This window comes from Denticeps clupeoides, chromosome 12 (genome assembly GCF_900700375.1).
Source record: "Denticeps clupeoides chromosome 12, fDenClu1.1, whole genome shotgun sequence".
Taxonomy (NCBI): Eukaryota; Metazoa; Chordata; class Actinopteri; order Clupeiformes; family Denticipitidae; genus Denticeps; species Denticeps clupeoides.
The window spans coordinates 12,339,034-12,355,400 of NC_041718.1; positions in this window are offsets into that span (position 1 = coordinate 12,339,034).

The window sequence follows — 16,367 nt, forward strand, 5'->3', positions numbered from 1 at the left end:
ACCATGCCTGTGGTCCCCTCACCCCTCAGGAATAACAAAGACGGGAGGAGCAGGGCTGTGTTTCTACTGCAGAGGACAGAACCACTTCAGTGCCAATTGTCCTAACCGCTAACCCAGACCTCCACCACCAGAAAGCGCACCCACTTGCCAGGGCTGCGGAGCCACCCATTGCATGATCCCCATCACCCTGAGCTGGACAACACCAACACCTGGGCAACACCAGGGACATGCACTGGTAGAGTCTACACCAAGCTAGAGAAGAGTGCCTTTCACATGACCCACCCCACCTTCCTGGGGTTCACTATTAGCCCCCAGGGGGTCGCTGTGGATCCAGTCCACTGTCATGGAATGGCTGTTGCCCACAAAGATCCGACAGCTACAGCGATTTTTAGGCTTCAGCAATTTCTACTGCTGCTTCATACAGGGGTACAGCCAGGTGGCGCAGCTGCTCACAACCTTGCTTAGGGTAAAACACTTCTCAGCTCCTGTTGACCTCCCAAGCCCAGCACACCTTTGACAACCTGAACACCCGTTTCACCACAGCCCTTCATGCGTTCACTCCCAGGATTCATGTGGAATTTGTGTGGAGTAAGCTCAGGGATGCACCAGCTCAGGGACAGACCTTTTCTCCTCTGTCTACATGTGTGTTTGTGTGTGTGTGCTTAGGCATAGAACAATGATCAATTCATATTATATTTCTATTACTTCAGTTTACAAATAAGTGTTCTAAAATTAACATGCATATACAGTACAGGCCAAAGATTTGTAAGGTGCTCTGGATAAGGGCGTCTGCCAAATGCCTTAAATGTAAATGTAATTGTAAGTTTGGACACACCTTCTCATTCAATGTGTTTTCTTTATTTTCATGACCATTTACACATTGAATGAGACCATTTACACATTGAATGAGAAGGTGTGTCCAAACATTTGGCCTGTACTGTATGTATAGTGCTCACAGTGTTTTATAAGTGACCAACAAATATTTTGTGTATCTGTGCTCCTACAAAGTTAGACCCACCACCAAAGTTACCACCCTGAAACCAATGGACAAATGAAGCGAATCAGTCATGAGCTAGAGAAATACCTAGGGTGCTACTGCTCCGCCTTCCCAAACACCGGGTCCAAACACTCCTTCTGGCTGAGCTAACCCTTAACAAGAACCTGTCAACTGCCACTGGTCTCTCTCCTATCTGGTTTCCTTCTCCCATGGCCGAGGGCCCCATATCTGTGGTCAACCAGTGACCCCGTCATCGATGCCGGCCCTCCCTGGTCTTCATCTCCCGGGACCGGGTGTGGGTTTTGACCAGTGGCCCTCCCATGCCTTCCCATGCCAAGAAACTGGGCCCTCAGTAAATTGGCCTTTTCAGTGTATAAATCTTACGCCTTGTCCATGCCACGGTCCCGCTGGGTGAGCACAGTGTTTCATGTGTAGGTTGGGAGGAGTATGGTCCCCAAGTGCACTCCAGGGTCCTGCGGCAGGACATCCTGGACCCAGCCCTCCTCCAGGAGTTCCATGACGCCAATCCTGACCCATCCGGTGCCGAGCCTAGTGTGGGAGGGATCCAGTTTTTGCTGTGGCTCTTCCGCCAGGCCATGCTGCATCGGCCCCCGTTTCCAGGCGGTTCCTCTTCAGCCTGCCTCCTTTGTATTCTTTCTTTTCCTCTTGCCCTTCTCCCGACACTGAGAGAAGGCCCAGCCTGTACCGTGTTCCTGCATTATTTCATCCGCTGCCTCTACTGCAAGTGCGTCCCAGGTCCTCATTTGTGATAGAATGATTCATTTAAGCTTATTTGGCAAGAGTTTGTGACGGTTGATTAGATTCTCCCTGCTATGTTAGACATAAGATCCCTTTTCCTCATTGCGCCACTAACATTTGCCATCAGTCAAGTATCTACAAAGGTACACGCAGAACCAGCCAAGGTGTACCCTGCTCTTACAGCAGAGTAAAACCTACAGCTTAAATGTAGAAATGTGATGCCAGTGTGCCTCTGTGCTCCAAAACACCCCAATTGTTCTTCAATATGGACAAATAAAACAATTGTGAAAGGGATTGTGCACAGAAGTGCATTTCAAACACCTCTTGATGCTGAGACCTTCAGTTATCCGCTCCGGGGCCAAAGCTATGACACTACAACCATAAACATACTGCTTTCCACTAAATTCATAAGGATGAAAACAAGATAAACTTGATAAGATGTTTTAAAATAGATCTGAATAACAGGAAATGTACACACATATCATTCCTGAAAAAAACTTCTCACATGAAGATCATAATGTTCATTTGGGTCTGGTGAAGTTCTCCTTAATGCCACTGCAATACAAGAGATGTTTAAGACATTTTCATGCCGTTTTTATTGTCAGAGTTTAAATTATGAGGTGACCATGTTGATTGACAGTCTACAGTCTACATGCTTATTCGATTTAAACCCATGACTATATCATTGCTGTGTTGCCAGATCCAGAATTTTAATGCTGTGATAACTTAATAAGCCATTCTCAGCAACAAAATATCCAAATGCTTCCTCCTCCTCAGCAGGCATCACAAATCTCAGGACCACATTTCATACCAGGTCATCAGCTGGGTTTTTTTTCAAGATCAAGATCTGGTGAACTGGTGAATCTGACATTCATGAACACATCCTTTTCACAGTCTTAAGTAATGCCTTGAAAATGTTCAGGCCTCTCATGACAATGAGACGTGTGAGAAACAGTCAAAAGTCTCAAAATGGCGTGAGGAAAATGTCTGTTTCTGTAACGGAAAAGCATCTGAAAAACTGTTATTGTCACTGGATGATTCCGTTGAACTGGAAACTTAAAATATAAAATAATTGGACTTACAGTGTATTTATAGAGAGTTGCTTCTATTGAACTCATGCAGTCCTCTCTCAGAAATGACAAGTGTTTGCTTGACATTCGCTCTCAAGTGGCCCCAGCAGCATCTCCACCCATTGCCCGTCCGTCGATGGTAAAGTATAAAATCTCTCAGTCACTGAGCTGACGAGTGACATCAATAAAGGGGCCATCCTTCTCCTCTGCAGTAATAGGATGCTTGCGAGGAAACTCGGCATATGGTAAAAAGCAGCACAATATAGATGGAAATTGGATAAGATGCCATTATTAGATCAGCCACTGCGATTTAACGAAGCCAGAAGGCACTGCGGCGCTTGTTGCATTACTATTCAGGGCCTTTTTTTCCCTCTACGAGTATCAGGTGCATAATTTATTGTTTGCATTCGGTCCCTTGTTATAGATAAACATATTCTTGGGAAAATATGTATTTTTGTGGAATAATTTGGAATCATTTTCTATTCCTGCCATCCATTTGAGAATGGTCCATTCATTAAAGTGGTGCCAGTCATTTTCTGGGTTTTCTTCTTTCAGCTTTACCCAAATCTGGGAATTTTGTAGGTGGAACATCTGAGTAAAACACTTACAAAATCTTTTTTTCTAAGTCAGGCACATGTCTTCGCCACCCCATGGCATCATATGGGATTGTGAGTTAATAAAACGCTTCTTAATAGGACTAATGAATCTTTTGCAGGAGTGAATGAAGATCTTTCACTTCTCTAGTGAAGGAGGAGTGACACCAAATTCATCATAATGCCATGAATAAGATTCCTTGATCGCAAGCATAAAGCTCCCAGAGCCATTAATTAGATTAGATTATACATTCAAATCGGTATCAATAATTAAACACCACTATCATCTCCATCATCATGTCCAGCTGCACTCTTCTCTGGATCTGTTTCAATCGCAGGTGCTGGAAATGACACGTCAGAGGAGCGGCTCAAATATTCAAGCAGACAGAAGCCTTTTCAATAACCCATAATCCCAAGTTCCTGATTTGGCAGCTCGTGACCTTTCGGCTCCCCCCACGGCTGGTTAGACGGTGGCACAGGCCAGTGCTGTGACGGTGTTGAGCAGCTGTGCCATTTGGAGGCCGGGACCCACGCCAGGCACATCACAACTCGCCGTGCGTCCCGTCAGCCCCAGTTAGTGACACCTGTGTGTCTGTAGTGGGGCAGGAGATGGTGGTGGTGTGCCATTATTAAAATCCTGTCACAATTCGTTTACCGAAGGGAGACGAAGGCACGACCATCTGACGTTACTGGCAGCAGCATCCCAGCAATTGCAAGGTCGGCCAAGTCAAAAAAGAAATCTTATCAGATTCTTATTTGTGTGCTTTTAAAACATTCCATGACACAAAGAGTTTTGGACTTGATGTCTGCTCAAGGTGACAGAAGCAAGGAAAATCCCCCAAGAGACGAGCAAAGTGAGGACAATGTCCTTATAGACAATTCTCGCCTCTCTGCAGCCATGTTGGAATGGCCTCAGGCAGATACTTTGAGCTAACAATACCAGACTCCTAAAAGAAGGAGTAGACTCACTTTCAAAGACCGCTGGCACATAATAAGCTTCATATATGGAACACCCACTCAGATCTGCAAAAAAAAGTGTGATCAAAACAATTGTCTTATTTTGCAACTATGCAATTCATGAATTACTGTAAATCTATCAGTCAAAGCAAGTGGGTGGGACTGCTGGAAAATCCCCCATGAATTGTAGTGCCATGCTGGAAAGGACACAGCTTCTGTACAAGATCAGTCTGGATCACCATTAGTCCAACCTTGAACAATCCACCTACCCTGGGGTCAACAGAAGTAGGGAGAGAGAGTGGAAAGATGTGAGCTTTCATTGTCTCCTAGTGTTTATTTGCTGCTTGAATTTCTTAAATGATTCCTCTGAATGGTCTCTGCAGATGAGAACGTCACGTATAAATAAATTTGCCCAGCACCGCTAAAGATGAGAGCAGCACAGTTCTCCAGTTTAATCAGTTTAAGGAGATGCTTTGTCTCATGTCTAGAAAATATTATACACCCTACTTATTACCGTACTTTGGCCCAGTTGGCTTCAATACTGCTTACTTTGACGTGCTGTGTGTATGTAAGGGCATATAAAGTTACACTCTCCTGTCACTCACGATGCTGGCAAGCTGTAGCAAACCGGCAAGTATGGGCCTTGGATTTGGCCTTATTTCAAAGAAAATGTGCCTTAAAATGCACCACACCTGAGAAATGGGACACCTGGGTGTAAGTGTGGACTGAGCACAGGGTAAAAGGTCAGGACCTTAATGGAAAAAACCTGTGTTTAGGTGCTGATAAGTTGAAAAGCATAGACTTATGCAAAAAAAATTATCCAGATATCAATGGCACCAAGGAACAGTTGTCCAAAGAGTGTCCCTTGCATCGTCACCTGTGCATAATTTCCCACCTACGGACATTTCTGATTAAACTAGTCAGAGTAACGCCACATAAACTCCCCCTTCCTGTTGCTGTCTCCTAGGGTGCATTCAGGAAATGCTAATGGCCTTGTCCAGTCTTTTCCTCTGTTTCATAAGGGCTCTGGGGGAGATTTTATGAAGCAGTTCGAATCGGAGGTTCTCCCTCTAGTATTTAAGGAGATTTCTGCAGATGCTCATTTAGCGCTAAAGCAGTTCTAATCAAAGACACAGCGCTATTGCCGGCGTGCTCCTCTCACGCTCCGATTGAAAGGCGTTTAAATGGATTTTAGGCACAGCAGGATCAGCTCAGGCAGGAGGAGATGATGTCTTTGTTAGCACAACAGCACCTGATAGCTTTTGTGTTTGGTGATGAAGGAGAAAAACACCCTCCATTTTGTCTCGATTGGCTGAATGGTCATGATCTAATCAATTGTTTGTTATGCTGATTGACACGTGGCACATACATGCCAGTTGGTTTGTGTTTTTACAGTTTAACTGGCTAAATTGCATAGGGGTTTATAATCATTCAATGAGCAGTGGTTTAGTATGTTATTTTCATAGTGGTAAATAATATTATCTAATTGTTAAGGAATGTTGCTACAATATGTTACAATATGTGGTTTAGACAGATATGTGGGTTTATGAACTCTTTTTCAAAAGTTGTACTTTTGAGTCGGACAGGTAGTACATTTTTAAAATTCAAACTTGGTGGAAGGGACCAGGGAGACAAAATTTTAAATATAACAGACTTCTCCAGACATCAACAGCAAAGCCAGAAATGCTCTGGCCCTGCATCATATTTTACCAGCTACACCCTAGGGCACCACAGCCCGGCTCCATTTCTTCTCTCTTCCAGCTTCTAACGCTCCACAGCAGACAAAACAGCTTGCAGACCAGTCCCGTCCAACAAGACCACTGTCCAAATCACAGCCGACATGCTGGCCACAAGAGTAGGGCATTTAATGGGTCCCTCGTGATTTATAAAATGTCTGGATTATCTAGACACATCAGACACTTTGCAATGCATTTTAACATAAGTAAAGGGTTGCATCAAATCAATTTGTTAATATGTTGTGATCTAATATGATGAAAAATATTTATTTTGATACAGCTGTAATAATAATGTGTCCTTAAGTCAGTGTGGCTTTGGTCCAGATACGAGTTTCTTTTTCTGTCAACCATTTGCCATTTCGTTTCTGAAGCTGGAGTTCAGATCTTAGCTGCATATCTCCAGAGAGACGGTGTGATGTTTATTTATTCATCATCCACTTGGATACTGTTTTCCCACAGTTTTGTCACAGTATCTTGTCACAGACATGACCCCATCCAGCTCAACTGTCTTTACTCAGGACCCTCGGAGTGAGGCCAAAACTCTGTGCCTGATTAAAGAGACAATCACAGCACTGTTCCAGCAGTGACCTACTGCATTAGTAAGAAAACTATGAGATCACATGCGCAGTCCAGTCCAACTAAAGCCTCAGCCCCACATGCCAGTCTCATTTACTTTCTAATTGCCTTGTGGGGCTGTTTTGCTGAAAAAGATTCTCCAGCAGCAGAATCTCGGCATTTTGAGAGAATGCAGTGGGGCTGCTGTCATGCGGCTCACGTTGCTGTTGGAGATGCAATTCCCTGTCTGTTACTGTATGAGACTGCCTCTTTGTATTCCTACAGCATGCCCCTCTGTTTGGAAAATGTCAGATTTGCGTTAAATTCCATTTTTGCTTGTCAGTGGATATTGTCGCACTGCACAAAGCATTTGGCCTCTTTCTAAGTAAAAAAGTCAAGAGCATGGAGGACATGACAAATAATTATTACTGCATTTGCATACGCTGAAATCAAGGTCATTTGATTTAGGTCCAGAGTGGTCCTGCATGTTTGGTGGAGTTCTGTTGTGACACCACTCGAATTTAATGACCCACCAATGTTCTTTAGTCCTTTATTCACTCTCCCTGTAGCAGGCAGGATTCACCAGCAGGTGGCTAAAGGAGGAGGCCAAACTCACACAAACACACAGAATCCATGTGACATGGGTCCACTGACATGCATGACTAGAAATACAAACATTTCTGTTGCTGGGGGCTGCAAGCTTTTCCTACATTATTCAACTGGCAAGCAAGTCCACTAAGAGTGATTAGCTTTGTAAGCATTTTACAGCAACAAAATCAAATTCTCAACCACACACAATTCAATGTGAAATGCTTAGTTACATGATCCAAAAAGCATACATACACTCACAGAGAGCAAAAAAAAAGAAAAAGAAAAACACTAAATATATGACATAATAATACAATGATACAATGCTATATAAATCTAAAACATAAACACAGGGATATGGTACCTATATCATTAAAACAAAATAATGATAATAATGATTAGTAAAGTATCTGTCACAATCCTGACATTTTCCAGAACTCCGGACCGGGATTTCTTGTTACCCTGTCTTGTGTCTCTGATTTCCCAGTTAGTTTCTGTTAGTATAGATGTATCCCAGTTGTGTTGTGTCCATTTGCGGCCATTGTCTTTTAAGCTTTGTTTCCATGTGTAATGTTTGTTTATGTTATTTTGTATTAAATTTTGTTTCTCTGATTAGTGCTTGCCTTCTTCTTTACGTTTGTGTTCTGTGTTTTCTCTTCTGAGGTTATGCATTTTTGGGGCCAAAAGGTTTATAATAATCTTGCTTTGATTATGTACTGTAGGTTTAAATATTTTTTTATTGTGAATCATCTTCGTTTCATTATGATAACAGACATTTATTGTGCTTCATTTTCGCATTTAAGCTTCTCCCATCATCTCAAGCCAATCCTGAAGTCTGGGTTGCAGCTGCATCTTGGGCGTCAGCTGTGGGTTTTGGCCGGTGCGGTCACTCCGAAACATTCATGGGAGACATCCAAACATTCCTTCATCCCATATTGCAAAGACCTGCACCAATGAGGCGATTTTAAATGATTTTAAAGCATAACTCAATACATTAGGCTCAAACAATGTTTATTTTCTAAAATGAGATCTTTATGTGTGTTGTGTTTTGTTAAAAAAATTTAACTCAGGGAGGCAGGCATCCTCAAATTTCCCTGATGGTGAAAAATGACGAGCAAGAACAGAGAGATGAGCTTTGTGTGGAAGACTATCCTTGTTAAATACACATCGGATATTTAAATGAAAAGATAAGCACTCACATTAATGATGATCCAAAGCATATAAACACAGAGCCTGGGGTTTCTGCAGAAATGTATTGTTTGATGCTATGTGAGTGTCGACCAGTCTTGAGGATTACATGCTGAGCTGGCTTTCCTCTCTTAATGAGAAACATCTTGACACAGTGCAGCGTTTAGGCTGCAGGGTAATATTTACTTGGACCTCAGCTCAGTATCCAGCTAAACTCTCAGACTTTCACCAGATCTGCTGAGAACAGGCCTGCGCCTCAGTGCAATCAGGGCGTTAATGAATCAGCCAGTGACTTGGAGAGCACTTCAATGGCTGATATTAGGGAAATTGGGGGAGAACGTCTGGGGCGATGGAGCAAAGGTCAATTACCTGACCCATTAAACATGTTCCCCATGGGAAAATACAGCTACAGCTGTCCAGAAAACAAAGGGGCCATGTTTTAGCTGCACTGCACGAGCTGATCTACCCAGCAGCCCTGACTGGGAAACATAAGGGGTGTTTCAGTCCAGCCCAGACTGAGCAGACCACGCAGGACGTTGCTGTTGTCATCTGCTGCTCAGGAACAAAAGAGCTTTCAGCATGAAATATGCCGTTTTTGCAATGGGAGTTTGAGTTTCTTCTGCATACTGAAAAGGAGATGGATTGCTCAGTCCCATGCCAAAAAAGAAAAATGGAAGAAAAACAGTGGAAAAGTGGAAGTCTGTTCCACCTTCAGGGAAATTACATGAATGAATGTCTAAAGTGCCCTAGCCGAACTTCATACAGGTTTAACATTAAACCCTGATGAAAAAAATACAGGCTCCTTAAGTCGGAACATCAGGAAAGCCGAAAAATGCATCTAGATTCTGCCCATGCCATCTGTACCATGCGTTAAAGCGCAGTGAGCCCATTTCTTTCTTCCTGTCTGACTAACGTTCATTGAAGGCCATGGAGAGATTCTTGGCAGGACAAAACAGAAACTTAAAACTCCATGGCTAGACGGACAGAAGGTATGTCAAGATTTATAAATTAATCGTAGAAGCTCTCGATGCCTGGGAATAAAATTGACTTCAGGGTTTGCTATGACTTAAAATAAATATATGAGCTCTATTCATCTGCTGTCAATATGTGTGGATATTTATTTTGGACTCAAGAAATATTTTGTCCTGAAAAGGAAAATACACACTTTTTAGTTTGATACTTTATTCTGTATATATAGTTTAATATGGCTCATTTCTATGTCAGTACAGGCCAAAAGTTTACACACAAATTCTCATTCAATGAGTTTTCTTTATTTTCATGACATTGGTAGATGCCTCACTGAAGGCATCAAAACTATGAATGAACACGTGGAGTTATGTACATTTGTCCTGACAATGCATGGTGAAATAACTGAAAACATGGTTTATATTCTAGTTTCTTCAAAATAGTTTCCTCTTGGCATTCTCTCGATGAGCTTCAAGAGGTTGTCACCTGAGATGGTTTTCCAACCAGAGGTGTTTAGCACTTGTTGGCCCCTTTGCCTTCACTCTGCGGTCCAGCTCACCCCAAACCATCTGGATTGGGTTCAGGTCCGGTGACTGTGGAGGCCAGGTCTCCACTTTTTGTTAAGTACATAACTCCACATGTGTTCATTCATAGTTTTGATGCCTTCAGTAACAATCAACTTTTGGCCTTCAGTGTATATTCTCTATATATGCTTTTCTCATTTTCTTTTTAAGGAGTACAACTCAGAGGACGCCTGCTCCATGTTATGCACACCGATTGCGCTTTGCTACTAAAATAATCACAATATCAGTACTTGACTGTGATTCTGTGACTCTGCATGAGTAAGCTCAGAAAAAGCCTTTCTGCTTTCTGATCATGAAATTTCCCATTTTCCTTGTTTGCTGCACCTAACGTACGGTTAAAACATCCGTACATTGTGATTGAACAGCATGTTTGTGAAAAAGGAGATTTGAACCCTTAATTGCTCTGGATATATTTACAAATTCTATAAACTTGGTGTCTGAAAAGGAGGTGGGGTGTGCAACAGATCCATCCAGGTAGATCCATAACAGGTGGAACAAACCCTGCTGAGATCCTCAAGGTTTTGCTCTCAGAAATGTGTGTGTGTGTGTGTGTGTGTGTGTGTGCACATGCGCTTGTATTTTGGCACCTGCTCATTCAAAAGGTTTAATCTGAAAGGGAGCAAAAACCAAAAATGTTAAGAAAAATGTGGTCTAAGATTGCTTTTCCTCCATCTGAGATTGTGCACTTGAAACCCTCTCATAAGTCTCTAATACACAGGCTGTATGGCAGAAAAAAAGGAGCCTAATGGCTTGCAGGTGCTGCAGATACAGCCAGCTGCCTGTGACCCACTAACTGTAATGTCTGGGTGGTTTTGTTTTGGGAGGAAAAACAGCACTATTTACTTAAATCTGTTCTTTTTTTTTTTTTTTTTTAAAGAACGTTCAATTTGAGGATGGCGCAGAGCGAACTGGAGTGTAACACAAGCCAGCCAGTCAAAACAGACACCCCTGGGCTCGCCATACACTTTCTAAGGGAGAACATGCAGTGCTTCTGCAGCATTAGTGGTACATCAGACCAGAACGGACTTGAGCATTTTATACTGCTTTTTATTTTCCAAGAAACCGTATCATAAAAGAAAGACTTAAAGACTTAATGACTTGGGGTGAAGGTATGCCCTTCTTTAAGCATTTCACACTGAGGATGGTAACCTAAGTGTGCCAACATTTAAAGAAAATATCATTTGCATATGCTTTAAATCTTATGTCTAAATATTCTGAATACTAAATATTAATATTAATTTTGGGGATTAGCATTTCCACAGTTTCACACACTTCAATAGCACATTGTTTTTCAGTACTACCTCATTCCAGGGTCTACATGATTAGTGGGATCCTCTATCAAATAAGTACACTAAATGTTGCACATATTTTTGACTTATGAATATGTGAAATATCCAATGATTAGTAAAAATCTGTAATGTATCTGTAGGGCATTAAATAATAAAAGTACATCAGAAAAATATACAAGGTAAGGCGCTCAAGGGTTTGAGATTATTTTCATGAGACGCGCCGACTGCGCAGAAAGTGCCGGAAAGGCCGTGTTGTGAGAAATCTGCGGCAAAAGTCATTGTCAGTGTTTGTGTGCAGCTGCCTTTTGTCTCTGATTAACCAGCAGAGCAGATGGATGCACCTGCACTCCCGCTGAGGGAGAGAGAGAGGGGGACCGGCCGAGCCGAGAGAAGATGTGGGACACATGAGGAATGTTCTCAGGAGAACAGCAGGGTCACAGACTGGGAGACGGGCCTGGGAGGAAATTCAAGCGGAGAAGAGAGAAGACAAGCGTTTCTCTTATTTTTTTATTATATATGAGTAATTCCCCAGATGCACGCTTTTTATCAGGAGGAAAAACACTAAGTACGAAGCACATGTGAAAGCACCTTGTTTTTGTAATCCATCTATGACACAAATAAAACCTTTACAATTTCAGGTAAAAACTCCTTTATCCATGTTTTTTGTTATATTATAAAGCAGTATGAGCATTTGAATTATGCAGGTCAGTATGCAAGTAGTAGTATGTAGTATTTACTCATTCTGCAAGTCCTCTTCTCTATCCCTACTCAGCACAAAACTCTGGGCCCAGCAGTCTCTGTGCACCACTTTCTTCCTGATCCAGACTTCATTCATTCCAGGCTTCGAGGGCCCCCATTCCATCGGGGTCCTGGGTAATAATTACCCTTCATCTGCCCACTTCAACATCCATTTTCCCACTGCCGAACTGTCGGAAGATTACCATAAATCACAGGACAACAGCAATGGATGGATGAACAGGAGGGCTTTATTGTGTCACTCCCATTCCCGCACAGAGTCATTTTGGTAAATAAACTGACTTCAATTAGTGGGGGAATGGGATATAATATTTTGTTGGTTATTTCCTGTCTTTTTTCCCCTTCCGGGGCAGCGGTTAAGGAATTGGCCCCGTAATCTGAAGTTTGCCAAGGTGCCACTGAGCAAAGTACCATCCCCACACACTGCTCCCCGGGTGCCTGTCATGGCTGCCCACTGCTCACCAAGGGTGATGGTTAAAAGCAGAGAAGCATAATAAAGTATAACAAAAAAAACTGCAGTTAGAGAAAAGTCTAATGTATAGTGAGCAAAGGTTCAAATATAAGAGAAGCATAAAAATGTCTGCTTGTGGCTCTTAATATGAGTAGCAGGGCAATATTCTTAGATAGCAGCACTAATGATGCATAAGCTGGAAAGTACAGTATTTGTTGAAGCCAGCAAAAGTGTCTTGTGTCAGCATATTAGTATTTCACCTCAATGAAACAGTACAACTGCAACATCCCAAACTGCTGCATCTGGCACACTCCCCCTCCTCCCCAATTTATTAATGAGCCGAATAAAGATGCCGATGGGTGTATAATGGATGTTTGTGCACTTGTCTAACATCATGTTCACATAGCTGCAGTGCTTCGGGTTGGGATTTTACACCCTCTAGCTGGAAGACGACATGGCAAAGCTATGCAAATGGAACACGTCATTAACCTCCAACCGGCGCAGACTGGCCCACCTCTGCTTTGATCCCGCGGCTGTGTTAATGGGTTCATCTTACATCACAATAGACGAGGAAAGCATTTCCAACTGCTGGATAGCTCTTTGAAAGCAGCCATGCAGCAAGTCATCCATAACGTTGCTCAGAGACCCCCTAGTCCAACACTTTGTTTATGTCAAAAGCATTCACCCCTCCCTGTGCAATGAAAAAGGATCCATACTTAATACATATTACTGCTATGCCTTAATGCTAGACAATGGAGGCCTAAATCAGTAGGGATTAACCTCTAAACTAGGAGGTTCATAAAAGTCCATTCACAAAGGAACTGCCGCACATGTTCTGCTGGCAGAAATGAGGACATATTGCTGTATCCATAACAGCAGCTCCAAACATGTACACTGTCAGCTAATATTTGACCGGCGGCCCTTTTTCTGCAGCAAAATAGAAAAACTGTACTATTGTTTTCCAGCCCTGTTCCAAGGGTTCTTTCGTGGTTGCAGTTCAGGTTTTGTTTGAACCAGACGACAGGTATAATGACACACAAACATAGAGTTGCTGTTTTGTGGGGACATGCATTGTCAGGACAAAACTACAATGCTCATGTGAGAAAAATGTAGCCAGTGGTGAATACTGGTCACCATCTGGTCAGAGGATGTCAAATAAAATGAAAGAAAAGTGTATCACAGTGCATGGAACGATGTGTCAGTAAGTGACCGACATGATGATCATTATGTAAATGCATTTATTGAAAGTCATGAAATACTGAAGCCACAGATAATGACATGAAGAGCTCTCTGTGTGCAAGAACAGGAAACTGAGGCAAGAATGTGTACAGGCTCACCAATATCGGCAATAAGAGATTAGCAAATGGTGCCTTGTCTGATGAGTGTTGAGATGCAACTGGACATGGCGGAGTCAGAATTGGTCGTAAACAACATGAAAGCATGGATCAATCCTGCCGTGTATGAACGCTTCAGTTGTGGTGTAATAATGTGTGGGGGAAATTTGTTGCCACACTTTGGGTCCATGAGGTACAGCCAACCCTAGTATTGTTGCAGACCAAATTTTGTACATCATTTATATCAATATTTTAATGTTTTATATATAAAAATTACTTGGGTTTAGCTGTCTCATCTGCACTGGCCAAAAGTTCAGCTCGTTTCATAGATGTCACAGAAAAACAGTGACTGAGAGTAGTCTTGGACTGTGGATGGCAGTGGTGGCCTAGTGAGCAAGGAAACAGACCTGTAATCAGAGGGTGGCCAGTCTGAATCTCGAACTGCCAAGGTGCCACTGATGTGCCACTGAGCAAAGTACCATCCCCACACACTGCTCCCCACCCTCTGAAAAATCAGAGGGTTAATTCGATTTTTTCTGGAAAAATGCGGCCACAAGTTCTTGTCTTCTCCAAACATTGTGGTTGGTGAATGGTGGTAGGTGTGTGGTAGGGTGATCGGGTGGTAGAAGCCTAGTGGGTAACACACTCGCCTATGAACCAGAAGACCCAGGTTCAAACCCCACTTACTACCATTGTGTCCCTGAGCAAGACACTTAACCCTAAATTGCTCCAGGGGGGACTGTCCCTGTAACTACTGATTTTAAGTCGCTCTGGCGTCTGATAAATGTCGTAAATGCAAATGAATGGTGTAGATCTTATTTCCACAAATGCCCCCTCAACTTCTATAGGCTGCTCTCCTCCTTGTCCCGCCTCTCTCCTCCTCGTTAGCATTTAAAGCTACAGACACAGAAATTGCTCATCCTGGGGAAATCTCATTGTGGAACTGGCTTAAAGTGGCTGTAATCTTGCACTATGGCAGCATTTCAGAAAGAGACTTCACATACAGTATTAGGGGGACAATAAGACCAATATAAAATAATAAAAAAATGTTCATGTCATGGGACCTATAATAGAATACATGTTGTATTAACCGAGCATGAAACATTAATGCATTCTGCTGTCACGCTGTGGGGTGAATAACTGGGCTGAGATTGTCTCTGCTGTGAGTTTGTTCAAGAGCTTATCCTGGCTTTTCAATCCACTGGACAAGAAAAGCATTCACAACATAATCACAGCAAAAGGTTCCAGTAGCACACACACACATTACACACATGTGGACAATGTACAGGCTGTAATGATGTCAGCATGCATCCATACACACATCCATAAGTCATGGTACTGGGGATTGGTGTCAGGGGGGCAACATCTTAAATGCCACTAATGTCTGGTGTATTGATTCCCTCTGATTTTTTGTGCCTCTTGAAGCAAAATGACTCACAAAGAGTTGAACACAGCATCAACTAAAGAGATCCTCCGGCCCCTCACAAGCATTCAGCGGCCTGCGACTCCGCAGTCTCCCTTTGAATGTTTTCTCTCTGATCTCCCAGCAGTGCTGCAAAAGGGATTTTAATCCTCGCAGGCCTTCATCAGTTCCAGCCACCTCCTGCTTTCATCACTCGGCAGTGACGTCGGCGTCGGCAGGGATGTCCGCATCGGCCGGGCGAGCGCAGATATGAAGAATGGATGCGCATTCACAGTCAAGTCTGGAGTCTTGGTCTCAGCATGTCTTCGCTGAGCTGCGAACATTCACAGGACACGCAGGATGCCAATTAGAAGAGCTCTGTAATTTGGATGCTCGTCTTACGCCACGTTCGCTTCAGGTCCAAAGCGAAGAGACCATGCTGAGGGACCTGCAGGTAGCACATGAATGTTTAATGAAATCAGGAGCTCATAAACTGTTTGGCTACCAAGTAGTGATTTCAAGAAATAATTTATTGCAAAGCATAATGTTAAGTTATGGTGCCAGCTCATTAATAACATTTGTATTCATAAAAATTGTCCTTCATGTACAAACTCTTCCTCCAACACGGAGGACCTCTTGACATCACACCCGGAAATGTCAGTGATATCCAACAACAGCTTCTTATACCATCTTTAATGTCCCGCCCACGTGGGGTGGACGTTGATGAGCAAAGCGGCTGTTAAAACTGTAGCTGTGAAAAGAGACTCAAACATAAAGATAATTAGTGGGAAATTAACAAGCCGTCATCCAGGCTAATTAAGGATCTGCGTTTGAAAACACAGTGGCTTTTCTCCGGCATTGATTTTTAACAGGAAGCTAGGTCAGTGTTTCAGCCTTTGTCTTGGGGTATTCGCCCATATTCTCTTTTAATTACTTATGTTCTAATTAGAATGATTTCAGACTACTGACCTTGTGGGAAAATGGCAAAAATCTGTTATCTCTGAAAATAAGCCGATCGCATCATTAAATGAAAACTACAAACAGATCGTTTTGCTTGAACGTTAAAAATCTACAAGTAGCCTTCATCATCAGGTCTTGCCGTCTTGTATAATTTCATATGAGTCTCTCAAATCAGTTCAGAT